The following is a 27,529-nucleotide window of genomic DNA, read 5'->3' as shown; positions in this document are numbered from 1 at the left end:
GTATGGATGAGTGCATCCATGTATGTACACATCTAAAATGGTTCATTGGAATTAATCTCAGTTTTTCTTTGCCTGTAGATTACTCTTAGAAGAACCAGCCAGTTTCTAACTATAATTATAGGTATGGGTGGAGGATTGTTGTGCAGTTGAGACATGTCTATTTCTGTTTCATTTAATATATGAAGAAAAAATATGAATAGCAGCATGTCTCTATCTTTGATTTCTCTAGTTAAATAAATCAGGCTTTCATTAATACTTGAACAGATCTGGAACACTTTTTCAGTAGGAGTTTAAGAGAAATAAAAACCCCAGAATCTTGATGCTTTTTAAAGACATTTTAAGCATAATAATTGATGCCACGGTTTTAAACACACTGACACAAAATCATTTGATAAGAAAGACAGGTCTTACTGTTAGAAGTTTGTCTTTAAAAATTTCTGAGCATTTTGAAAGCTGGGAGACTCAGTGTTCAGCTTAGAGTTTTCCAACTATGTCTTCTCTTTGATTTCAGTAATAGTTTGCCCAAGCTGAATGTTTAGGATGTGAGAGTGGTTAGCTGTCCCTCTGTGATATATTAATATGCAAACAGTTCCCAACATTCTGTTCTGTTAATTTGGTAAATGTGTAAGAGCGGGGGAACAGAATCATAGAGATGCCATCCACAGCCGAAAAAAAGACTACCTTTTGACTCTTCCATTATCATTATCTATCTAGTGCTATGTTATTTTTCTACAAAGATGCAACACAAAGAAAAATGAGATGTGAGGTTTATGGTGGAGATCTGTTACACTGTCACTGCGTATCCTAAAATAGAAGGATAGAATATAAAGTGGGGATTAAATTAGTATGTCTCCACTAAACCCTGGCCAAAGAGAGCTTGAAGATAACCAGCCAAACCAGATAGAAATATTATCTTGACTAGGCCCGTTCGAGGTCATATAAAATGTCTTGACCCCCATTATGAGCATCTCTAGATCTAGTTTGCTCTTTGGGCTCTGTTGTGCCAAGTAAAACAGGCAAGGACTCATAAAATAAAGATTGGGACTGTGCTGCAAATCCAAATGTAGAACCAACCAGTTTTTAAATGATAAAATCAAAATATGAAAGTCTAGTTGTTGTTTTTCCAGCTAACTCCTATAGTGTCAATGAGAGAGGGGGGGAGGTGTTCTGCAGCACACAAACTGTAAGGCACAAATGAAAATGGATTTTGTCTGCCAACTGCCCTCTATTTTAAGCTGGTGTATGTGCCTTTTGCTGGCTTGGTATCAAGGAGAACGGTCCTTTCCTGATTGTTGCTGCCAGATTTCTGACATACTGTAAAGTGGCAGCCAGAAGCATTTGTTCACAAAAGCATAAGAAATGTTCAAGAATTTTTTTTCTCCTGTTGTCATCTGTTTGAGATACTTGTCTGCCTTTCTACTTGAACATGCTGTAGGAATAGCAATCTTCTCCCCACACCTCCCCTTTAGCATGTTTGGATAATTTTCTCTTATTTTTCTGTCTGAGGTTGCAGAAGAGAATAAATTAAATGAGGAGGAAAATGTCCTAAACAGAAGTGTCTGGGCAAGACACATGGCAAGATATTAAAGGACGATTTGGGATTCACCGCCAATTTCTGCACAGCTGTTAGGCTGGTTCCTTTGAGCATGAGAAAATATTACCCTGTTTCCTGCAAAATAAGACCTAACCTGAAAATAAGCCCTAGTATGATTTTTTCAGGATGCTCATAATATAAGCCCTACCCCAAAAATAAGTCCCAGTTAAGTGAAACCCTGCCCCTCCGCCATTGTGCAGCAACCAGAAGATGACATCACTGTATCTGAATAAATGTAAATTGATGTATATGAAAAAAAATCCCCTGAAAATAAGCCCTAATACTTTTTGGAGCAAAAATTAATATAAGACCCTGTCTTATTTTCGGGGAAACACGATACCGGACGTTCCTGGGCAAATCACATTTTCTTTTGTCTATGGATATTTTTCATGCTAAAATTTTAGCCACGGTTAGAAGATACACTGAAGGAGGCCCCTTTTGTAGACCTGATTGCTGAGCATTCATAGTGAATTTTATTTTATTTTTTTGTATTTAAAAACGCCTAAACCCCTAAAGCAATCAGCGTAGGCCAAAGACCTGCTCTAGCACCTCCTCCCATTTGCACTGGCAAAGAACTTGAGGCCAGCACTCAATCTGCACATAGCAGTAATAAAAAGTCAATTTTTAAAAAACACAGTTTTTCTAAAACGGTGTGACCAATACAGTATTTGATGCAAATTTTGGAATTGAATAATCTGACTGACTTTGTGGTAGCTGTGTCTTTGGGATTTCCATAGCCTGGGCCAATATCCACCGATGAAACTCCAAAGTGTTGTGGATGGTTCAGGACCAATGTCTGCTGATGCCCTTCAAATCTGCGAGTGAGTAGAAGCAACATCTTGAGTCTTGGCAACAGGCTGATACACTAGGTTTCCCAAACCACACAGTTATCCGATTATACTTACCTTGTGTCCCAGGGATGGGGAATAATCCTTCAGTTATTATTGGACTGCACTTTACATCCGTCCTAGCCAGTATAGCAAATGGTAAAGGCTGATGGGATAAGGAATCCAACTGTGTATTCCTCACCCTTGCTGTAGCCCATATACAGTGGTGCCTCGCATAACGTTTTTAATTGGTTCCAAAAAAAAAACCTTATGCGAAAAAAACTTTATGCGAAACACCATTTCCCATAGAGATGCATTGGAAACCGGTTAATCTGTTCCAATAGGCACGGATTGCCGTCCTTAAGCGAAAAAACCCATAGGAAACATCGTTAAACGATACAATGTATCCTCCATTGGAATGTATTGTAGCTGACTCAATAGGTTTCAATGGCTTTGCGAAGTCAATTTTTGCAAAATTAAGTGTGTCATAAAAGGGTCAAAAATGGTTTTAAATGCTTGGATTAGCTTCTGCACCCTCTAAAACGGATGCAAAAGTTAATTTGGCTTTGATCTGACTTTTTGTTAATTAATGGTGAATTTTTTCCCCCCAACTTTTGACAGCTGTCAAAATCTGACAGCTCCATTATTTCCTATGGGGGAAGAAAAAATTCACAAAAAATTAATGAAGACTCAGCAACTGTTCTAAATTCTTGGGTTCGTTAGAGGACCCCCTAAGTTGTGTGCAAACCTGATTTGGTTTTGATCTGAACTTTCGTTAATTTTTTGTAAATTGTTTTCTCCCCCATAGGAAAGCATGGAGCTGTCAGATTTTGACAGGTCCATTGGTTCCTATGGGCCAAAAAACAAAAATTCACAAAAAATTAACGAAACGTCAGATCAAAGCCAAATCAGGTTTGCACATGACTTAAGGGGTCCTCTAACGAATCCAAGCATTTAGAACCGTTTTGGACCCTTCTAAGACACTTTTTAAATTGAAAACAAAAAAAACGTTAAGCGAAGCAGGGGACCTAAAACCAAAAACGTTAAGCGAAGCATGGTCCCAAAAACGCTATGCGAAAATCGCCCATAGGGAAAAACGTTATACGAAGCACAATCTGCCTCTGAAAAAATAAACGTTAAGCGAAAAAAACGTTAAACGAAGCAAACGTTAAGCGAGGCACCACTGTACTTTCACCTGTTTTCCTTTAGCTACAGTTTTTCTTCTGTAACACATTCCATGAGCTACTTCTGCCATTGAGTAATTTTCTGTATTTCTGTACCTTTAATTCAGCTAGCCCTGTTTTAACCTAGTGGGTAGTCGCCTCTTCTTCCACATGTCAGTCACCTTGTGTTCCTTCTCCAAAGTCTTACTGTGTATACTGTTAATTATGCATACATGGGATTTCAGAATGCATCAGCAAATTGCTGTGGATATGAATAAAAAGTAAATAGCCACTAACTCATTCATGGCAGAAATAAAAGGTGGAAATGAATCCCCTATGAATTGGTGAATAGAATATACCCATTTATTCTAAATTTACTGTTCCATTCTCTGCATTTATCCCCATTTATCAAACTAGTTTTGTTTGTACAACATGATCCAGTACCTTTATGTGAAAGCACTCTCCTTAATCTTAGCTGTATATGATATTCCATGAATCTTCTACTAGTACATTATCTATGTCTGTTTTGTATTCTTCATATATTAATGTTCTTATATTAAATAGTATGGTTAAAATTGCATGAACTGCCTCTTCGAATCACACAAACAGAGCTGGGAGCAGCACTTCACATTATTTAGTTGAACAGTCTGTCCCAAGGAAGGGAATTTTACACTTTAGGCCTTTTTGCCAAATGTCTCTAGTTTTCTTGCAGGAACATTCAGACATGGAGATTCCCAACTATGAATGTTGTTCCATTGTCCCACATTTTCTACGGTTAAGACACTTCCCTAACAATCAATATGAATTCAATACTGCTCCTTTCTCCTGGTTACAGTTTAAACTATTTTTTTAATGCATTAGTTTTAAATGTTTGTGGTTTGATCCTGGATCTTTGATTGCATTATTAAATGTTATCCTAAACTTGGAGTGAAATATTTAGGTGGAATTCTGGATTCCACCATTTCAGCATTGAGACAGGTATCTGCAAAACTCTGAAAACTGCGGATGATTGCTGTGGAAGAAAGTGGCTAAGCTAAAATTATTCTCCTTGACAAATTAGCTTTGCTTCTGGAGATATTTTTTGAGGCGTACCATTGTGTGTTTTATATTTTTCCATAAGACAGGTGTCCCTTTTGCTATCAAAGATGGAAGAACTGTAGCACATACCTTTCCTGTAAATTGGCTCTTATATTGTAGATGCTTATAGTCTTATCAGAATGCTGCCCCAAATAAAAGGAACATTTACAGCTATATGAAATAGTAGTTGTTAAGTAGTGCCTCATTTCCATTTCCAGAAAGCATCATGTGTTCTCCGGTAGATTAATTATTTTTGAGATATTTGGACTTATCCTGTTTTGAAAGGCATCCTTTGTTTTCATCAATTCCTCTTTTTTCCTCAAAGTATCATGCTTCCATGAGACATAATGAATTTCTCAGATATATAGGGAGCTTTCTGTAAATAGGCCAGCTGAGTTTGCATGCAAAGTGTCTCTGTAATAATTAAGCTATATGATTGTATTCGATAGCCATTAAGAATGGAGAATACTTCAGTTTTTATCAGTTGCACACTGCCTTGAATACATTAAAAAATCAGCTTGATTTAACAAAGCCAACCCTACTGTGGTAAAATAGGAAAAGCATACTATGGCAAAATGCAGAAGATTACATTTTGTATGCCTCTAGTGCAAACCTCAACTGCTAACTTTAAGGTAGGTATTTCTACTTGACAACACTGATTGTTCTGCATGTATTTATATGACCATGTTTGAGCCTGGGCCACTTCAAATAGCTCTGTGAAATAGTACAATTTAAAATGCAAGAGTGCTGCTGTTAGTCAGTGGGTTGGATCCAGAATCTGCCTCCTGCAAGTTTAAGGGCATTCTTTATAGAAGGCTCATATGTGTAGTTTGTTCAGTAAGGACCTTTTGTGTAGCATTTTCAGGAAGATGGAGGGGCTGCTGTGGGATGAAGAGAGAGTGCAGCTTGTTTTCACTAGCAGCTGCCCTTGCTGAGATCTGGACTCAACCACTGAAGACAATACTGCCCTAGAAGGATTGATGATGTGACTTGAGCCTTGTGTAGGGCAGCAGAAAAGACTCAGTAGATTTCTTGTTATTGACAGTCCAGGATGTACTGATATATAAGGCACCTTGACAGGAATTTTCCAGTTCCATTGAGATTCCTTGTCAGCAGAGAGAGAGAACACTTATTTTCTTCATCAGTATTTCTGCAATTCTTGCACAAGGCAGCCTGTTTAAAGCTACGGTCCTTTCTCTGTAAGAAGCAAAGTATACTGTATGTTCAATTGTAGAAGTACTGGCTGATGGTCAGAAAAAAGTTGTCACCATGATTACTTCCTGCTAATTGCACAAGTTATGTACAGTAATTTATGAAAAATATTTAATTTGCATAAAAATTGTTAAGTACCCATTACCAGAAAAATTCTTTGCAACGTGAACGTTCTTATATTTTTAAATTCTCCCCATTGAATTAAAGGGAAGCAAGAATTTAGAGTCTGTATTCCAGAATGCTCAAATTTTGCATTTTGAGGGTCCAACTTTAGGCTCCTTCCTTTGGTCAAATAAATCAGGTTTTTGTAATTTTGAAACAGGGGTGAGGTTTATTGGGGTATTCAACGAACAACCGGTATCAACGAAGTTGTTCCATGGCTTCTGTTGTGCCAACAACAGGTCAGTCAGGGGTTTACATCTTTCAACTAGGAATGGGTTCCTGTCACCCGCGTTCCACGGACCTGGCCAGTCCATGGATCTGTTCAGGGTCACTATCTGTCCTGCTTCTCTATCCAGTAGGGGAATGGTGTCATCGTCCCAGTCCATCCAGTCGGAGCGTTCGACTGGTGTTGGGGTCGTCCAGGGCCCACCCGGTATCCCTTCCTCCTCATTTTGCTCACCCTCCATTCTATTCTCTCTCTCCTTTCTCTTTCAGTTTTCTCCTTCTCCTCTCTTAGTTTCCTCCGCCACTCCCGGGCTTCAGCCTCTCCCCAATAAGAGGGTCTTGGGGGGGGGATTTCTCTTCTCCTCCTGTAATCTCCTGCTTCCTTCGGGACTCTGAATCTTTCCCATGCGCCGGTCCAGGGGTCCTCCATCCAGACCCACGCCCAGCCTGGCGGTAAACCTTCCTCCTTCCTTTTTATATCTGCTGTCCCAACCTCTATCTCCACCCTCTTCCTCTGCTCTACTCCTGCCATTTTCTCCTGAGCCCCCTCAACTGTTAGCTTTTGTAATTCTCCCTCTAATTCTTGCGTATTTGTCCCCCGCTGTTTTGTTTTCTTGGGAGCTAAGACGGGCAGAGTCTGAGTCTCTCTGTCTCTCTCAATTGTCATGGGGAGGGACGGCACTCCAGTGAGAGGGCTACTACTCTCGCCCCTTGTCTCACCATACATCTCTGTTGATTTTTATTTGCTAATTCTTCCTGGTGGTGGTTGAACAAGAGTACCTTGCGATGAGTAAGCAACTGTTTTAGGAACAATCTGTTCTGCAGATGACTTGTGCAGTGGAAATAGCTACAGAACACGGGGCAAAATCTGGTCTCCTAGGACTAAAATATGAGGGAATTTGTCTGGGAATAGCAGGTGGAACAGTATAAAATTTGCCAGGCACAGAACTGCTGGCAAATGTTAACAGTTATTTTATACTTAACAGTTCTTCTGATTCCTAAGGTATTTTAATTGAACCAGCATGGTTTTGTACCTTGAAGGTGTTTCCATAGAGTAATTTCCACACCTTCCCACACAATGTGTAGAGTGTGTTTATGCACTGAATAGGAAAATCACATCACCAAGATGCTGCCCAGATGCACAAGCTGGCCCCATTTTTCTGCATCAACTCTGATTCTCTCCAGGTATAGGTTCACAGAGATGTATAACATGTGAACCGGTTGTTAACTATTGCTAAGCAGATGCTCAGTGCTCTGGATTCTCTCTCTCTCTCTCTCTCTCTCTCTCTCTCTCTCACACACACACACACACACACACACACACACACACACACACTTAATTTTATGGCACCTTTCTCCCAGTGAAGGGAACTCAAAGCATCTTACAAATTATTAAAAAACCCAAACTGACTACAAACAATAAATTATTGCACAAAACAATTAAACATACAAGAATATTAAAACAAACTATTTAAAACATCTTAAAACACATTAAAGTATAATAATAGTGTTCAGCACCCAAGATCGCAGCCCTCACTTCCCAATTATTGTTAAAAGCCTGTCTATAAAGGGATGATCTTTGACTGTTGTTGGAATGGCAAGAAGGAGAGGGCCAACCTAGGCTTCCAGTGGAAGCAGCTACAGAAGAAGGCCTTCTGTCATGTTCCCACCAGATGGTCCTGTGAAGGCAGTGAGACTGAGAGAAGAGCCTCCCCTGAAGATTTTAGGAGACGGCCCGTATGGATTCTGTGGTAATAATGGCCTCAGCTGTGTTGCTGGGGCTGAGAAATATATAACAGAAGTATACTGTGGTGGTGGTTCATTGCTAAAATTTATGGAGAGGATTTTGTTTGCCTGAAGCCCTTAGTTTTCCTGTTTTCTCTGAGTCTTTAAAAATATTTACAAATTTTCCTCTCCCCCCTTTCCAAATCTGTTTATAGATTTAGAGAAGGGCCATGGCTCAGTAGTAAAGTACTGTATGTGGTTTGCATGTGAAGGTCCCTATGTTCAAATCTGGGCCTACAGTCTTCCTGGAAACTCCCAGAAGTTGCTGCCCGTTGATGTTGATAAGACTGACCAACTTGGACCAAAAGTCTTAACTCAATATTTTAAGGCAGCTTCTTGTGCTTCTCATTCTCTTTTCCTCATTCTGCTGAATGAAGGTGTGTGCTACTCACACTATGCTGCTTTCAAGACTTACTGGTACAGTATCTGCCTCTTCTATAGGACACTCAGCAACCTTGGTGTGATGTTTGTATGCAGCCTCTGCTAACTTTCCTGGTATGAGGAGATTCTAATTCCCAACTCTGTAATTGTGAGATAGACGTCTGAGCACACTGTATAAGCCCACAAAACTCTGTGGCGTTACCAAAAGAAGAAGAAGAAGAAGAAGAAGAAGAAGAAGAAGAAGAAGAAGCAGCAGCAGCAGCAGCAGCAGCAGCAGCAGCAGCAGCAGCAGCAGCAGCAGCAGCAGCAGCAGCAGCAGCCTCTCATAGAATTTAACCAGATATAGTACTTCAGGGGAAAAAATAGAACACAAATTAAAAAACAACACAAAACACCAGTATGACCTTTGTTTTGAACTCCAGACTCCCCCCCCCAAGTCCCATTCTCTCCCAACCCATATCTCACCTTTCTGTCTGCATTCCCAGCACACACGGTCATTCAATCTGCTCATATAAGCATTCAGTCTGATCACACCCGTACTCTCAAAGGCATCTTTCCATGCTATGTCTGTACCTGCCAGTGTTTATCTACCCCTTTAACATCGGAGAGTTTGAAAGAACCAAGGAGGCTCATCTCAGTGTCAAGACCATTTATTTCCATTTCAGTTAATGCAATGCCAGAAGCAGCCTTGAGCATAGGTACCTTGTAGAAAGGTGCCTGCTTGCCAAGCAGTTCCAGGTAATTCGAGAAAGTGGTTCTGAAAGAGATGCAAATGAAAAATCAAGTGGTTGGTAACCTTGGAACCACCATTAATTGTTATCTTTGCTTTTCTGAATGTTGGTCGAGTGCTATTCTCTTAACAGAGTGCAAAAGCCACTATCACAGCCATTTTCAAACACACTTTAACAGTTCAGAGTAGGCTGTCATGGAACAAGCTTTAAGAGTAGTTGTTTTTACTAAAGACCCTGGATAAGGTAAATTGAGTGTTGCCTAAGGAGAAATTAGTGCAGAGCGATTTTACGGAACAGGGATTGTGAATTACATAGAGTTGCCCCGTTCTGTGGCAGTTAGGTATCGATGCCCTTAATCTTTGCATGGAAAGAATATTGTCCTGGGCCATTTCTCTAATCAAAGTGAATCAGGAAAAGTAGTCCACCTGGATATGTGACCATAATTCATTATGAAATACAGATTAGTAAAGAATATTTTGCAAATTTGGTTGCTACTCTTCTGTTAGGCTTCATGTCTGGGTATTTCTTCAGTCTTCATTGCTAGTATGTTTTCCCCTAACTTTCTCAGTGTCAGCATGGCCATCATAGAAAGGGCCATTTCCCCATATACACCTCTGCACTGAATTGAGGAGTCGGAAATTACAGGGCCTTAGCATTGGACAGCAGCATAAAAATTATTACAAGACAACAGTGATTCAATCATAGAGTTTGCAGGGACTTTCATGTCCAGAACTTTGACCGTGCTGAAAGCAAGATCTAAAATGCAGGATGTACCGTATTTTTTGCTCCATAAGACGCACTGGACCTTAAGACACACATAATTTTTAGAGGAGGAAAACAGGGAAAATATATTCTGAACCAAATCGTGTAATAAAATATTTAATAAACTATAACAGAATAACATTTGAACCATGTAAAGTGAAAAGCAGTCAACAGTGGCATTAAGAACCATTACCACTGTCATTAACAAATGGAGAGACTTAAAGCTTTGTGTACTCTAGTTTATATACCATAAATTTGTGTACCATAAATTTAATTCAAGTACATATAGACCATTATCAGCCAGTGATAAGACCTATACCACGCTACCTATATTTTACATTTCCTTTCATCCACCTCCTCCCCATGCTTATAGAAATGTCTCAATGACAGATAAGATTGTTGTGCAACTCTGCCCAGCTACAGCTCAAGTCTATATTAAGTTAGAAATGGTTTGTCTGATTTGGCACTGCATTGAGAGGTCCCTTTTAGTTGTGTGGAGGATAAATAATGGAATTAAACTATTTAATGGCTGGTTTTCCTTATTTACTTTAGGTTATGCAAAAGAACAGCAACACAAAGCTTAACCCATTCACCAGCAGTAGCACATGCTCAGCATCAGACCAAATATCGGATTTCTGACATAATTGGACATTTATAGCATGCAAGGCACAACAGGTTAGGCCACACAAAGCCAAAAAAACTGAATACAAACTATAGTAGCTGAAATCAGGAAGCAGGTACTGTAATCCAGTTAGAAGTCACAAGGCACAGTTAGTTTCCTTGCTGCAACACCCTTTGGAAATACATTCTCTATTAGATGCCCAGAACTAGTTGAAAAGTCTGCAAGTTGAATCCAAATTTCCCATAGAAATGCATTGAAAATTAATTAATGCATTTTTATTGGGGGGAAAAGATCAGAAACTTTTAAAAACTTAAAAGAAAGTCACTTACCAGGTACTGTAGACTGAGCCTTGCTCTTCACAGTGCCTTGGTAGACCCCAGAACAGTCAAAAAAGAGCCCCAAACAGCTAAAAGCCAGTAGGCAGCTGGCAGCCATTTTGTGCTCTTCTCCACTCCTGCCCCCTCCCCTCTCCCCACCTAACTGCTGATCAGCGCTGGTCTGAAACGCTTCCCAGGCAAGCAGGTTTCAACTCAAACAAGCACCTTTTCACCCAAACAAGGTTTAACCCAAAACAGGCAGCTTTTAAAGAAAAACAAGCAGAATTTTAAGGCAAGCATGAATGTTTCTACACAAGCAGGTTTCAACTCAAACGGAGCACCTTTTCACCCAAGCAGGGTTTAACCCAAAACAAGCAGCTTTTAAACTAAATTTTACATTTTAAAAGGACAATACCAGGCAGTCCCAGGTCTCTCTCCCAGATCTCTAACTGCTTGGACTAGCAAGGAAGCAGACAAGCAGCCTCTTCACTAACTGAAAGTTTGAATTTCCCCGCTTTCCCTTCCTTCCCCACATATTAGGTATGCTGGAGGATTGTGGGGGGAACATTCCAGCCCCTGATGGGGGTCCTGTGGGGCACCCCAAAACACTGAGTCGGTCTCTTGGCCTCTTTCAGGACTGGGGCTGTGCAGCCCTGTTCTGATCAAGAGGTGCAGCCTGGGGGGGGGTCAACATGCCTTTGGGGGATAGGGCATAGAAAGGGGAAGAATTTTCAGGGGTCATTCCAACTTATACCTGGCAAGGGAGATACCATTATTGTAAAAGTGGTTTTCCCAGGGTAAGGCTCATCTATTACACTTTGGATGTGCTGACCCCTATGATTTCCCCAAATGTGGGAAAATCAACTGCCTAAGTGGGGAACTGTGTTTGTGGTTTCTCCTGGTTTTTCTAGAATCACTCTTTTTCCCCCCCTTTGGTCCTTGCCTATTCTCATTGCCTACTGCTATTGGCCTTGCTGGTTTTCCAGGTAGGCTGCAGGAAGCAGATCCTGGAAAGCCAGCAGTGCAGAATGGTGAGGTCCAAACAATAAGCAGTCTCTGGTGCCAGTTCAGAGGCCTCCCAGCATGGCAGTGGGAGGCTTCTGGGTGGTGGTGGTTGAACCCTTTTTTAACTGTATTTACTGCATAAGACGCACATACTTTCTCCCCCACTATTTGGGGGGAAGTGCGTCTTATGGAGCGAAAAATACGGTAATTATAGTATTCCCGACAGATGGCCATTTAGCCTCTGTTTGAATATCTCAAGCAGATACAGAGCACACTTCTTCCCGAGGCAGGTCTCTCCATTTACAGAGTGCGCTTGCTATTCAGAAGTTTCTTCTTAGGCTTTTTATCTTGCTGGACTTGTATTCATGTAATAGCGATATCCAGCATGAGTGGCAGGGAAGCACAATTCCTCCTTCCCAGCTCTTCCCAGCTGAAGCTACTTAAATACATAGTGGGTGCAGTGAAGGGTTCCACTTCCCATTTGTTTGTTTGTTTGTTTTTACAAATTTGACATACGTAGCTTGTACATAGAGATGGGCACAAACCACCGTGGTTCGGCAGAAGGCGGAAACAGGTGTACCACAGATCAGTGCCCCACCCTTTCTGGCAGGTGCCCTCTTGGAAGCAGTGGCTGGAGGAGATAGGGCAGGGAAACTGCTTCTGAGTGGGTGCCCAACAGAGGGGCTGGGACACTGAACCAGTGAAACTCTATTCGATCCTCTGCCAAACTGGCAAACTGGTGGTGCTCATACTGTACATAGCTTTGAAAAGACAGGTTGGGGGTGGGCAAGGATTAAAGCACACTAAGTGAAGTGCACTAGTCATGATCTGGACAGGGGCTTCAAACTGAAAATAAACAAGCAAACAAAAACACAACATATTTAAATGGCACACTGTGGATTTAATATAATATGTAGTTTAGCCAAATCAGCTCAGCCTGAAACTGTTCTGTTTAGCTATCTCCTGTTACTTAACTAAACTATTATTCATCTTTGCAGTTGTTTTTTCAAATAAGGTAGTGTTACATTATTTTAGTTATGATGCATTTATATGTACAACATTATTGTGGCTTTGATTTTAATTAGCCTGTTTTTAGTTACGGTTAAATCCTTTACTCAGTCAGACAGTTTATCTGTCTATCTCAGTAGTGCGTGCTCTAACTGTGCGTGGCTCAGAAACAGAATAAACACAGAACAGCCACAACAACAACAAAACCAGACATAGCAAAGAGTTCAGTAGAAAAACGAATTACAAATTCTATGTAGGTTTAATTTGGTTTTCTAGAGTACCCTACCCTGAACTGGTGCAGGATACAAGAATCTGTTACTGCAAATTAAAAATACAACGTCACCATGCCTGTTCCAGTTTGATTTTCAGTCAAGTCTGAGGAATAAAAGTGGATGCAGTAGTGGACATAGTTGGTGATTTGATTAGCCAACATGTGGTTGATCTTGGTTTCATATGGGTTCATAAATCTGTTCTATTCATTTTCTCAATTTGCCTTTTAAAAAAACTCTCGACACTTAAAAAAAGTATTTTGAACATATTTTGTTACCCCATTTTTCATGCAGTACACATTTTATCTCAAGATATGGCTGTCCAGTTGCATTTTGGGATATGTTATTTTTATTGAACTTCAATAACCTTTGCATTGCAGAGTTTGGAGAAAAATAACTATTCTGTCAATAGGAAAAGTTGGAGATGGTAGGAAGAAGGAAGACCAAATGTGAAGTAGATCAACTCATGAGGAAGCCATAGCTTTCAGCCTGTCACGCCCGACACTGTGGACAAGGTGCTTGATCGCTGTCGAGCTACCACCTCCTCCCTTGACCCTTGCTCTGCCTGGCTAATCAAAGCAGCCAGGCTGAAAACAACAGAATGGGCCACAACAATAATAAATGGGTCTTTCCTTGAGGGCAAGTTTCCACCTGCCCTCAAGGAGACACTCATTAGGCCCACCAGAAAGAAACCTAGTTTGGCGGCCGACGAAATTGGCAATTATAGGCCCGTCGCCAGTGTTTCTTTCATGAGCAAACTGGTGGAGAGGGTGGTGGCAGACCAACTTCAGGCGCACTTGGATGAAACAAATGCCCTGGATCCGTTTCAGTCGGGCTTCAGGCCGCGTCATGGTACAGAGTCGGCATTGGTCGCCCTGTATGATGACCTGTTGAGGGAGGCTGATGGGGCAAAACGTCTCTGTTGGTCCTCCTCGACATCTCGGTGGACTTTGATACTGTCGACCACGGTATCCTCCTGGGGAGGCTCTCCGAGTTGGGAATTGGTGGCTTGGCGCTTGCCTGGCTTCCTTCCTTCTTGGAAGACCGGTCCCAGAGAGTACAGCTTGGGGAGAGTGTTTCGGCCCTGTGGAGTTCCAATTGCGGGGTTCCACAGGGGTTGATTATCTCCCCAATGCTGTTTAACATCTACATGAGGCCGCTGGGAGGGGTCATCAGGGGGTGTGGAGCATCGTGTCATCAGTATGCAGATGACACTCAGCTCTACATCATCTTTTCACCAACTGCAGGTGATGCTGTCCTGTCCCTTCAGCGCTGCCTGGGGACCGTACTGCAATGGATGCAGGAAAATGGGCTGAGGCTAAACCCGGACAAGATGGAAGTTCTGAGGGTGGGGGCCCCCGTGGCTGGTGGCCTGGGTGACTTTCTCTCGTTTGGGGGTTGACCCTGGCTGTGAAGAGCAGGGTCTGCAGCTTGGGGGTGCATTTGGACCCGACGCTCACCATGGAAACAGGTGGTGTCGGTAGTCCGCACCGCCTTTTTCCACCTTTGGTGGATAGCCTTCCTGTGGCCCTACCTTGACACAGGGGCGCTCATTACTTTGGTGCATGCGCTCATAATATCAAGATTAGACTACTGTAACACGCTCTACGTGGGGCTGCCTTTGAGGTTGATGCGGAAACTTCAAGTGGTGCAGAATGCAGCAGCCAGACTCCTTACTGGAGTGAGAAAACACCAGCACATTTCTCCTATTCTGGCCATGCCGCACTGGCTGCCCATTCATTTCCGCATTGACTTCAAAGTTTTAATGCTTACCTATAAGCGAGCCAGGAGGTGTGGTTGAGGAGCCTGACGTCGAGGGAGGCCCAGAAGGAAAAGACACGAAACCGGGCCTTCTTGGCGGTGGCTCCTCGACTTTGGAACAACTTCCCTCCGGAGATTCGCAAGGCCCCTATGCTGGGTACATTTAAAACCCAACTAAAAACATGGATGTACATCCAGGCCTTCCCTCCTGCCAGCACTTAACTCTTTTTCCTTTGCTATCTATCATTTATTATATTTTGCACTGTTTTTATTATGTCTGTTGGTAGCTGCCCAGAGTGGTAGAATATACTAGATGGGCGGGAAATAAATAAATAAATAAATAAATAAATAAATAAATAAATAAATAAATAAATAAATAAATAAATAAATAAATAAATAAATAAATAGGTTTGCAAGATCAGAGCAGTACAATCCTTATCATTGTTCTTTTTCTGGTGTTTTCACTCCCTGTTTATCTGGGGTTCCGTTTGGCTTCACTGTGTTAACTGGCATCCTTCTGTGTTTATCATCATTCCAGTCTTTCCGGCTAGTGGTGGTATAACTGCATTTATTCTGTGATAACAGCATTTTGAAAGTCTATGCTAATTCAGCCAACAGGATCCCATAGCATCTGTCAATATTAGGTAGTTCTGGAATGTTTAAAATAAAAATTTATCAATCAGCTTTATTTTTGGTTTGGATGTAGTTCTAGTGTTGTTCCATATAAGAATAAGTACAGTAGCAGTGTTTTATAAAGAGATATCCCATTGATCCTTTTCTGCTTTGAAATCTGGCACCTCTGAAGGTCCTTCTAGCTTTTCTACATGTCAGAGAAAAATGTTGCAGAAATTCAGAATTACCTTTTTAAATTTTTAGTGTGGTGAAAATGGATGCTATGGGTTATTCTAGATACTGGTTCTGAAATCACTGAAAGCACCTTTAGTTGTCCTTGCCGATGTCTCCCACTGTATGAGTTGATGGAAGTTGTCATCCAGGATATCTGGGGGATACCACGTTGGAAAATGCCAGGAAATAAAATTCTTGAGAAACTAGGGATTAAAAACCATTATCCTCATTCTTCAATCTGCACAAGTGGGCCAAGATATTTTGTAACATGGTTTCAACAAGTGAAATAAAATGCTGGGTTTCAGTTCCTGTGCTTTTGCATGAGACACACAGAATACAATGGTGTCTCGCTAAACAGTTACCCCGCATGACAGTTTTTTCATTAGACATTGGCTTTTTGCAGTCGCTATAGCGATTCGCAAAACAATGATTCCTATGGGGGAATTTCGCTGGACAATGTTTGGTCCCTGCTTCACAAACCGATTTTTGCTAGATGGCATTTTTGACAGCTCCCTCCGGGTTCAGAAACAGGTGTTTTCGGGACATAAGCTTTGCAAGACAGCAATTTAAACAGCTGATCGGCGGTTCACAAAGCGGCTTTCCTATGGCTGATCTTTGCTAGACAACGACGATTCTTCCCCATTGGAATGCATTCAACAGGTTTCAGTGCATTCCAATGGGGAAATGCTTTTTGCTAGACAATGATTTTGCTAAACAACGATTTCAGTGGAATGGATTATCATCATCTAGCGAGGCACCATTGTATGTACAGCCCTGCCAGTAGCTGCTGGGAAACCAGTGCAGTGGGAAACTAGTTTTGCTGCTTTGTGTGCTTGGAGCCTGAGACATCAGAACCTTTTGGGTACTGACAGTTTGCAAACTGCACCTGCTATCACCAGGCTTAGGCTGCCTGATGTAACCTAGATTTTTTTTGGCGGGGGAGGGGGGCAATGTAAATCCTTGGCTTTTCGTATCATAAATGATGGTTTGCAGGGTGGTGGTGGTTACTTTGTCCGTGAGGATGAAGTTCCAGTTGCTTGAAATGATCACTGAGGGGAAAAAAGCCTGAAATTTCTATTGCCTCATTTTTATGATGAAGATTGTAACTCATCTTCTTATGGCAGGGGTGCTAAAGAATAGTTGTGTGTTATTCTTTGGCAGAACCGCCCCCATCTTCACAACAAAGAGCATCTGGCTTGCGATTTAAAGAGAACTATAATAAAGTGGCAAAGCCCTGCAGTTACTGAACATGTTTTGTACCAGCTCGCTTTGAAGTTAACATGCTTTGGTTTGTGTGGTTTCAGTAACCGGCAGCTGAAACATGGTACCTCCAGGGGTTACTTCTGCCTCATACTGCTGGCTTGTTCTTTTGCTGCACTTGGCAAATAAAGCTGGTTTTGTATAGTGTACTAGTGAACTTTGTGCAGGACAGCAATTATTTATTGGAACCTATTGAAATAAAACAAGGCCTTGCCTCGTTTAGGGTTGGCCCCACTTGTATCTGAAATATACAGTTGTTTCCTTGTTTGATTTTTTTCCTCCTAGGGGCTAGTGGTTGACTACAGACTAAGATCAACAGTTGATTACTAGTCCTTCACGCTCTGTTGGATTCTCTCTCTTGCACTCAGGGCTCAGCAGTTCCATGGGAGCTCCCAAAAAGGAGGAAAAGGAGGCTTGGAGAAAACTGAGCCAGACGTATTTTCAAGCCATGTATCCCATACAGCAATAGCGATGATGAAAATTATCCACTATGACGTCTAACCATATCAAATCAGCTTTGTTGGCAAAATGATAAGGCACACTTTTGTTTAGGACTAAGGAAAACAGGCACATGTGATTCAACGGAACAAACATTTGTCTAGTCACACAAGGTAAAGCGAGGGAAGTTACAGTAGGAGACTGAATGGAGAAGTCTGAGCTTCTTGTACGAAAAATTTTTTTAATGTACAGAAGGGAGTATTGCCTCGCTTTGCCATTCCTCTTAGCTCCAGTCTCAGATGGGCAACTTAGAATAAGAGCCTAAGAGCTGTCTTGCTGGTTTAGACTCAGATCCACCTAAGCCATCTTGCAGCATGGAGTAACTATTTCCAAGTACATTTGCAGCAGGGGCCATACACACATTGGTGTGACTCAATTCAAGTGATTATCATTGTCTATTAAAATATGCTGTTATTCAGAATTAATATTGTAGTCCTGTTCCTATTTATTAGAGTATGTGCCCCATTGGAAACATTAGTTAAGTATGCATTTGATTGTACTGCACAAGGTATACTATACCTGTACCTTTCGGATATACAGTCATGCCCTGCTTTGCGATTACCCCACATTACGATGACTCCGCTTCACGACGACATTTGCGATCGCTTTTGTGTTCGCAAAACAATGGTCTAAATAAGGTTTTTTTGCTTTGCGATGATCAGTTCCCTGCTTTGGGAACTGATTCTTCGCAAAACTATGGTTTTTTAACAGCTGATAGGCGGTTTCAAAATGGCCACCAGGTAATTAAAATTGCTCCCCGCTGCGTTTAGGGACGGATTCCTCGCTATACAGGCACCGGAAATGGCCGCCGTATGGAGGATCTTCGCTGGACGGTGAGTTTTTAGCCCATTGGAACGCATTGAACGGTTTTCAGTGTGTTTCAATGGGCCTTTTATTTTCACTTTACGATGTTTTCGCTTAACAGCGATTTTCCTGGAACGGATTATCGCCGTTAAGCGAGGCACCACTGTATTTTGTTGTCATGGCTTGTAGCCACTAATAGAACAGTCTTTCCAGGAAGATAAGGAACTACAAAGTGTTCAGCTTGGACATGTGGCTTCAAGTTCATTGCCAGAAGATAACACAGGGCAAAATGCTAATCATTTTCATTATATATAAATATATAGTGAACTATTTAATGACAAACAAAATGTGAACTGATTTAAAAATACATTTTTCACACATTGTTTTAGAACATTTCTTTACATAGAGAAAAGACACAAGAATGACAAAGCTAGCCTCCACTAGCTCATCCCAGTTGTTAGATTGAGTTCAACCTTGCATTGTTCTTCAGTGACATAAATGTTGTAGTTTGCTAATCCAGAGTGTGAAAGGTCCTTCCAGGATTGCAAAAATGAAAAATCAATATTCTTAAAGTTAAAAAAGCATTTATTTCTATTTCACCTGCTCTGTGTGCAAATCTTACAGAGAATATGCCATTATACTGAAATACTGTGGGCTGTACTTCCTAATAATAGTTCACCCTTTCTTTCCTTAGATAAACAGATTGGGCAAGGGTGGGGGGAAATCCTCTAGTCCCTGAAGTTTCAAAACCAGGACTACAGTTCCAAATGTTTAGGTACAAATCTGTCAATGTGACCACACAGATTCAGTAGCTTAAGATAGCTAGAATATTTATTATATTTAAATTGCCACACATATCACTCTTACCTCTGGAAGTATCCATCACATTACAGATAGATCCAAATGCCTGCTCCCATGCATTTAAAATGCTTAGATTTAAACTAGATGGTGCATGCATAGAAATGAGGAAAAGAAATACACAGTCCTATGAGTACATACGGATAACTATCTGCGAGAGCTCAGTGTGGATGTGTGTGTTTGAGTGAGAGACAGAGATAGAAAGACAAACGCTTACACTCCCAATCTACAGGTTTTAGTTCTTGTGATTCATGGAAGCTTGTCAGTCTGTGCAACTGAATAATGATGTAAACAATGAATAAAGAAGCATAAACTATTATTGTGGATTAAAACATTTATAAAACTGGGAACTCATTGATGGGCAAATTTGGCAGTGTCTTGTTTCCATAGTACATAACCCTATTCAGATAGCTTGCCAGACATACAGTATTCTGATGTTTGTTGTGGGTTTTTCGGGCTCTTTGGCCGTGTTCTGCAGGTTGTTCTTCTTAAAGTTTCGCCAGTCTCTGTGGCCGGCAGTTTCAGAAGACAGGAGTCAGAACTCTCTCTGTGCTCTGGTGCAGTTTGTTTGGCTAAACAGTATTCTGTTTGTATTTCACATATTTTATAGCTACTCTCTGTGTATTTTTCCCCCCAAGCATTTCTGTCATATATTTTCCTGACACTTCATTCATCACTTGAAGTTGAAGCCAGGGAAAAGAAATGCCAGCCTAATATCTGCCTTCTTTTTGCCAATAGGACTGTTGATCTTGGAGTTCTTTGGCTTTTCCTCACTGCTCTCGTGTATACTGGCACAACAGGATAATTGCCGCTGGGAGGAATAAGACAGCCACATCTTTCAGCATCTTTTGGAGCAGAGCTCCAGAGCTCATAGCCATGGTGCAAATTGGAAATCCAAGGCAGTTGAGCTATTGGATTTTGACATTAACTTTAGCACAGAGAGTGAATGCACTAGTGTGCTTCCTTTCAGGCCATTGGTTTCCTGAACTGCCATAAAAACTCAGTACCAAAATTCTCGTGATATTCAGACAGCTCAGCCTCCATCTGGACTTGCCTATTGCCTTTTCTCCAACATAGCCATGACAGGGAGTTCAGAATCTTTTGCTTCCATTTTTCATCAGCCACAACTTGTATTGCCTGCATGTGACAAAAGCTGAGTTAATTTCAACTTTGCTTTCTTTGAAACAAGCCAACTTGAAAGCATTGATTATGGGGGTGTTTTCTTAGAACAAACTTTCCAGGATTTATCATAATTTCTGACTGCGACTAAACTTTTACTTGCAAATAACTTTATTGCAATTATAAAGAAGTGACAGTGACATAGACAGCCAGTGTTACCTTTCTCTTTAAGATAGATTGGTAGCTGTTACAGGAATTGCAAATACACATAATGTATAACAGTGAAGTATTGTTTCTTTAGTCTTTCAGCAAGGGTTGCTTTAAATGATTAAATATCCACACTTTGGATAGACTCTTCCAAGTCTCATATCAACACAGCTTGTTGATGTGAAACCTAAATCTGGAAGACATATGGCCTGCCAAAAAGCCACACAAAGAGGCAGAGCAAATAAACATTTAGAACATAGATCTTTTTAGCAATCTGATACAGTCTGGTCTGCACTGTTTCCATCGAAGTCTCAAAATGATTATATGCTGTTCAGAGAAGTTTTGTTGTTGTTATTGTCCTGATTGCTTTTGCGTATGTCTTGTGTGAGGATCCATCTTGGATGCATTGTTAGACACATTTCTTTTTATCACTGAAGATGATAGGATTTGCTCTAAGTAACATCCTGTGGTCCGAGCTTATAAGTACATTGCTCAGGCCCATGTAAGCATTTCCACATAAGCATGTCAATGACCCTGTAGGAATAGGCTGTTAAGGAAAACTATTTTATACCTTCACTCCTTAAATTCATTCCAGAAATTATTTCCATTGAGTTTTTTTTTGGGGGGGAGGGGAGTCTCTGAAGGAACAATTTTAGTACAGCACGCTAAATGGCTGATGATTGTTCAGGAAATATAGGTATGGTTGACACCTTAGAGCATTACACTTTTGACAAGAAATTTGCTTGAAATTAGCCTGAACAAGGGAAAATGTCTAAAACATTTTGTTTGTTTTCCCTTTTGGGCATTGCATTATTATTTATAATGTTTCCAACAGCATTTTTGCTTAGGGATGCCTTGCTTTAGAGAGGAATACCATTCATATTTTATTCTTATAGATTTTTCATATATTCCCCCTTCCCCCGGTGCCACTTTTCTTGAAAGATCTTTATAAGATCTTTCTCAGCAGGTGACTTACAATAACGGTACCTCCGAGATGTAGAGAAACCTCTTTTCTAGATTTCTGTTTTCTGTAGACTCTTCATGTGTTGCAGTGGATGAGGATTCCTTGGAAATCTCTGGCTTACTGTCTATGAGTGGCATGTTTGTACATGCTGCCTGTTCCTGCCAAGGGAGTGGCTAAATAAATTCTATCTGTGATTTGTTTCTCATGATGTCCAAGCCAGGAACTCTGCGTCTTCTGCACAGTTACTGACAATACCTAAATTTGCTTCCTGTCAGGAAGTGGGCTGCATCACATAACCAGACACCAGAGGTGGGCAACTGTGGCCCTCCAAATTTCAACTTGCATAATCCATGACTGTGCTGGTAGACTGTAGGGCAGAATGTCTGGAGGGCAACATTTGCTCACTCATGCCTTAAACCATGTCCTGGGACCTATGTGAATGACAGAGTTAAAATACTGAGTGAAGTATGGACAGCATGCTTTCTTTCTTTTTACATTTATTTATCACCCAAAAGGCTGCAGAGGTATTGTTCTCATTCTCAACAGAAACATGCTTTTTGGTCATGGTTTACTTTGGCCTCGCGGATCCTCATGTGGCCAGGCAACAGAGAATTTGGCTGCAGGTCAAGAATTGTAAGTCTTCCAATGTTGATAGGCCTCTAAGTTAATAAGTGCCATTCAAATTCCTGATTGCAGGATGCGAGAAAAATGTAGATAATGTAACAGAAGCTACTGTACATAAACTTTTAAAAAAAGTTGCTGAAATAACATTCCCAGCCTTTTCAAACTAACGACATCAGGGAGTTGCCAAGATAAGGCTTGCATTGGCATGTCTAGGCATGTTTACCAAATGTTAGGCCTGTAGGTGATGATAAATCTAAACACTTTTCTCATGGCCGGTATCGGGTGCTTGTTCTCAAGAAGTCAGCTGAGAATAAAAGCAACTGCAGAATGCAACAAATGCCTTACAGTGCAAGCAGTCCCATGGAATGCAGGTCTATCTATAGAGATTAATTATGACACATGATGTTTTAACAGCTTGATTTTTCTTTTGCTCTAATGGGGTTCTTCTCATGTATCTAAATCAGGGTGGATTTGATTTAAATAATGGTTTAAAATAAAACATTGGATTTTTTTAACTATTTAAATTTTTTAAAAACGATTTAAACCAGTTAGATTATTTTAAAAAATCATTGATTTTTAATCCACCCTAATCTACATCATAATGGCCAGCTTGTACCTTGTGGTTGATGCTGTATGACTCCTTCACACAGCATTCTTCTGTTTCTTCCCAGAATGGGCTACTTTAATCTGGTCCACATAATTTGTAGTACAGCTGTGAAAAGTTCCTTTTTTTGGATGTTGGTTTTCAGAATCCCTAGCACTTGTGGAACTATACCTCTCACCAATCCTAACCAGGCTCCCCCCCCCGATGATACTTCCCAGATGTATTCCGCAAGAGTAACTTCACAAAGCTCTGAATGTGATGTTGTCATATTGTGGCATTCCCTGCATCTCCCACCAGTGGCAGCCAGTGATGTGGAAAGGAATGCGGGAAAATGCACAATGTGGCTTCAAATTGTAGGATGGGAGAACTACAAACGATCATGAAGCCCCCTATGTAACAGCTCCTGTGAAATGTCACTTGACATTAACAGAATGGTCTTGTCCAAAGTAAGACCAGTGGTTCACCTAGCCTAAGATTACCTACCCTCGATATCTATGGCAGTCCAGGGTCTTTGTTACCTAATGTAATTGAAACTGGAATTGTTGAGAACTGAAGAATGAATAGTACACGGTACAAAATACATACTAAGCTAGCGATTGGGGACTTCTATATTCTGGCAAAAGTGGTGAACAAGATCAGGTTCCTTGAAACAGCTTCATGTTGCATTTTGTCACGCGATAGCTGCCCTTATCTCTCAGGGATCGCTTTGTTTATAAGCTGCACTGGACATACTTCATTATCTTCCATAAATGCCATTTTCTGACCCTGGGGTTCAGTGTCTCTGATGCTATCGCTGTTATCTGTGTTCAGCCAGAGAGTACCATCTTAGCAAGTCAGATATAAAAGAGGAAACTTTCTTACTGCTTTCCACAACTGTGCCATTGGCATGTAGAGAAGAGAGAACATTAAACTTGTTTCAGTAAACAGAATATAGAAAACAAAGCTATATTCTCTACAGTGTCGTTATGCACGAGGTGGGAACACACACAAGCAGGCAAAACAAAAACCCTGTCCAGTGCTGGAAACATGATGATGAACAGGTGGACTTGTATGGCACTAAACCAGGGACTTACTCATTGCACAGTAGTGAACCTGCAAAAGAAGCAGGCTGTTTCTGTTGTGGAAGGATGGATATTAGATAAATAACTGGTGTGACTTTTCCTTCAGATATTATGGTGGGTGGGGAGCCTATCTGTACAGTTTGTCTGAGATTGTATAAGATCTCTATTTCTTTTCTGACATCTGGTACACAAGTAAAAGAAAATATAGTTGAAGGCTATAGCCATGGACTAGTGCCAGTATAAATATGAAGAGTAGCTACTAAACGGCATTCATAACACAAAGATAAAAGGTCTACTTATATATGTCTTAATCTTCTCTTTGCATTGCACATTAAACACGAGCTACTTGTCTTCATCGTTCATTCCCACCCTTGCTTTTATCTGTGCCTCATTGGTCTCTGCCCTTGCTCTAAAAATGCTGCCAGCTTTGATCTCCCACCTGTTCCAGCTACAGCTGTCTTTGTGTTTTCTCCCATGATGTTATATAAGGGCGATCCTTTCAGTAATTGTGCACGAAAGCTATAGTCCTTAAGCCAAGTAATTTGGAACAAGCCCAGAGAAATAATTATTAGGAGTATAACAAAATATTTTGTTGTAGCTTTTTGGTACAATCCTTCTCCTGACCCCCAACCCCTGTAATGTGCCATAACTGACAGCATGAAGGCAGCATAGACACAGATCTATGCTTAAGATCAGGTTGTTGGCGTTTACACACCAAAGTGCCTGGATTTTGCAGCCAGAACACCTTTGTTCTGGTCCTGGGTGGAACATAGGAAAGACATGAGGCTCATACCATGAAAAGGAGACACACCATCAATCCTGCAGATCCTTCAAAATGTATTCCTCTCACTTCTTGCCCTTTAACAGGAATCACTGCCATTATTGCTATTTCTTTGTGAGTCGGAGTAACATTCTTTATTTTAAAATTGAACCATGAATTTTAAGGACTCACAAACTTTCCAGCTTCTGAAGATTTGAAGGGGAACAGTTTAAAACCAGTTTGTGATGTTTTTGAGTGTTTTTGTTTGTTTGTTTGTTCCAAACCTTTTCCTTAAGATTTTATATCTCCTTTTTGGCTAACCCAATAATCAGTCATGGGGTGGAGCCTGCCAACTCCCTCCCTGCCATTTCCTGTCTAAATTAGAGCAATAGTGTTTTCCCCTAAAGGAATCAAGGCAGCTGTCAAATCAACTTTCCATGCAACCTCTTTCAGTACTCTGTGTGTCCTTGAAAGAGCACATTGGAGTGGGAACCAATGTCCATCAGTGCACTTTATTTTGTCTGTCCTTTCATTCAGGGCTGCTCCCCAGAGTTATCTCTTCTCATAGTTTCAGTTCTGCTCAGCGTCATCTCAGATGAATCAAAGACTGCCCTGCCATCTCCTAGAGTATTTGACAATTGCAATAAAGCCCACAAACTGTTCTAACTTGTGTCTAGGGTTAGACACAAATTAAAACTCTTCTAAATAGCTCAGTTTACCAGAGTTAGTCATGTCCAAAAGTCAGCTGCCTGTCCCTTAAGTCCTGCAAATTGGTAAAAAGTTCAGTGAAATATTTTTCTTCTGTCATCCTCAGCTTGTGAGCACTAGTTTCTGTTCCTTTATGATGGCCCATCTCAAGATGATCCTTTGAACTCACACTTAACAGGGTAAGGACAATGGGAGCTGTGGACCAGAAAAATAACCTTTCCAAGTTCTGTAGGGTAAGATGGATCCATGCTATTCCCGCTAGCGAAGCAGAATGGAGCTTTTCTTCTATATCTTGCCATTATATACCTGTCTGAAGCACATGTACAGTATATCACAGAAGTGAGTACACCCCCTCACATTTCATAAATATTTTAGTATATATTTTCATCTGACAACACTGAAGAAACGACACTTGGCTACAGTGTAAAGCAGTGAGTATACAGCTTGTAAAGCAGTGAGTATACAGCTTGTATAACAGTGTAAATGTGCGGTCCCCTCAAAATAACGCAACACACAGCCATTAATGTCTAAACCGCTGGTAACAAAATGTGAGGGGGTGTACTCACTTCTCTGATATACTGTACATTCAAGAAACTGTTTAATATGACTCCATTATTAGTTTTGGCTTGGGAAAGATGACTGTTTTGGAAAGGTGCATGTTCTTGTGTAAGAACACCTCTATTCTGAGAAGACAAAGGAAGACTGCTTTGCAACCCTCTGGAGTGGCTCGTCAGTGCACAGGACCTGACAAACAGGGTGTTTGTTTTGTGACTGTGAATGGTTGAAAAGATCCTTTTGAACCCAACGTAGTATACACCTTTAATCCCAGGGCACAGGGAGGTGGCGGTTATTGACACAGTTGCCTCTAAGCAGGAAGGAGTGAAAGGTAGAATTCAGAGAACCCGGCCACTTGGTTGGCTGTACTATTTGCAAACTAAATGCTCCATGGTGGTTTCCAGGTAACTAGAGACCAGAGAATTCTGCCAAACTCTGTGGCATCAAGATTAGCAAATGCTTCTTTCTCTCTTAAAGTGGACATCTGGTCTGTGGCGGCAATGTTCTAGCACCTATTTGACTGATGAATTGTCATGGGGCCATCCTTTCTCCAACTGCTCCAAAAAGCATTTCAGCTTGTGAAAACTTGCTTTTGGAATTTGAAGGATGGGAGAGGGAGCCTGCAACACTGTTTTGTTCATAAAGCTTCTGTTGATTCCAAAGTAGGCAAGCTTTCTTTCTTGAGCCAGATTCAGAGAGCTCTATGGTCACCTATTGCCTATTCATAGTGGAGATATGTTTGATTTGATTCAGTCCCTTATTGAAGTTTCTATAATGGGTATGGGTTTGTGTCAGCTGTACTTGTTCAGTACCCTTGACCCTTTGCAAGTAGTTAGGTTCTCTTGCTGTGATGAATCCAGGCAGCAGACTGACTTTTCAGCCAATGGAGTGAGTTGAAAGAGCAATGTGGGATGGACATTCTCATGCCACATCACAGATTGTTCCTTCATGTACAGCCCTGTCACATGGATTCATAGATGTTTGTGTCTTTTGTAGAGCTTGAAAAGAACACATTAACATCAACATGCTAATGTTAGATTTATTACATTTTAGGGTGAAGGTTGGGAAAAGGCCTTCAAAATGTAATCCTTAAAAATAACATTTTGGAAAGTGATATTAATGGAGATTTTGCACATTAAAATGATAGTTGCAGGTCCTTCTGTAGAGAGGACTATACTAGTCCACAGCATCCTTCCCCAAAGGCAAAGGGGTCTATGGTTCCCTTTAATACATATATTAGGCATCCCGCCCTTGACTTTATAAATGTACTTGGACTATAATACCTAGAAATCGTTAGTTAACAGAGTCAAGAACCAATCATTTCCTTTTGTGTTTCATTCAGATAGGCAAATTTGCAGGCACTCATAAGATGGGTAGCTCATCTAGGTCTTCAACAGTTGGTGGGGCATTTCCCGTGTACCAAAGCCTTTTGGGGCAGAGACCATGCAAATTATCCGTTTTACCTTGCACTGAGGCTGCTGGACTTTATAACATTTTTAAAACAGATTATCTATGAAAGATTGAAGTGTATGTGTGTGTGTGAGAGAGTGAGAAGTTGACCTGCTTTGGCTGCTGTAGGCCAGTGGTTCTTAACCTGAGTGATATCGCTCCCCAGGGGGCGATTTAATTTTTCAGGGGGGCGATGGAATGAAAAGGGGCGACGCAGGGGCAAAGGAACAGAAGGGGGCGATGGAGTGAGCCGCTGCCGGCTGGCGAGCTGCCTCTTTTGTTAGTTGGTTCTCTCATTCTTTCCTCTTTGG

General features: G+C 41.1%; 1 protein-coding gene and 1 pseudogene across 9 annotated transcripts in view; both read left to right on the top strand.

Moving 5' to 3' along the window:
• FAM53B (family with sequence similarity 53 member B) overlaps positions 1-27,529 on the top strand; it is a 145,036-nt gene that overhangs the window by 108,736 nt on the left and 8,771 nt on the right. The gene's annotated exons all lie outside the window — the stretch shown is intronic.
• LOC140706174 (U1 spliceosomal RNA) lies at positions 11,605-11,759 on the top strand (annotated as a pseudogene).

This window comes from Pogona vitticeps, chromosome 3 (genome assembly GCF_051106095.1).
Source record: "Pogona vitticeps strain Pit_001003342236 chromosome 3, PviZW2.1, whole genome shotgun sequence".
In the NCBI taxonomy this organism is placed as follows: domain Eukaryota; kingdom Metazoa; phylum Chordata; class Lepidosauria; order Squamata; family Agamidae; genus Pogona; species Pogona vitticeps.
This window is presented reverse-complemented; position numbering and strand designations above follow the sequence as displayed.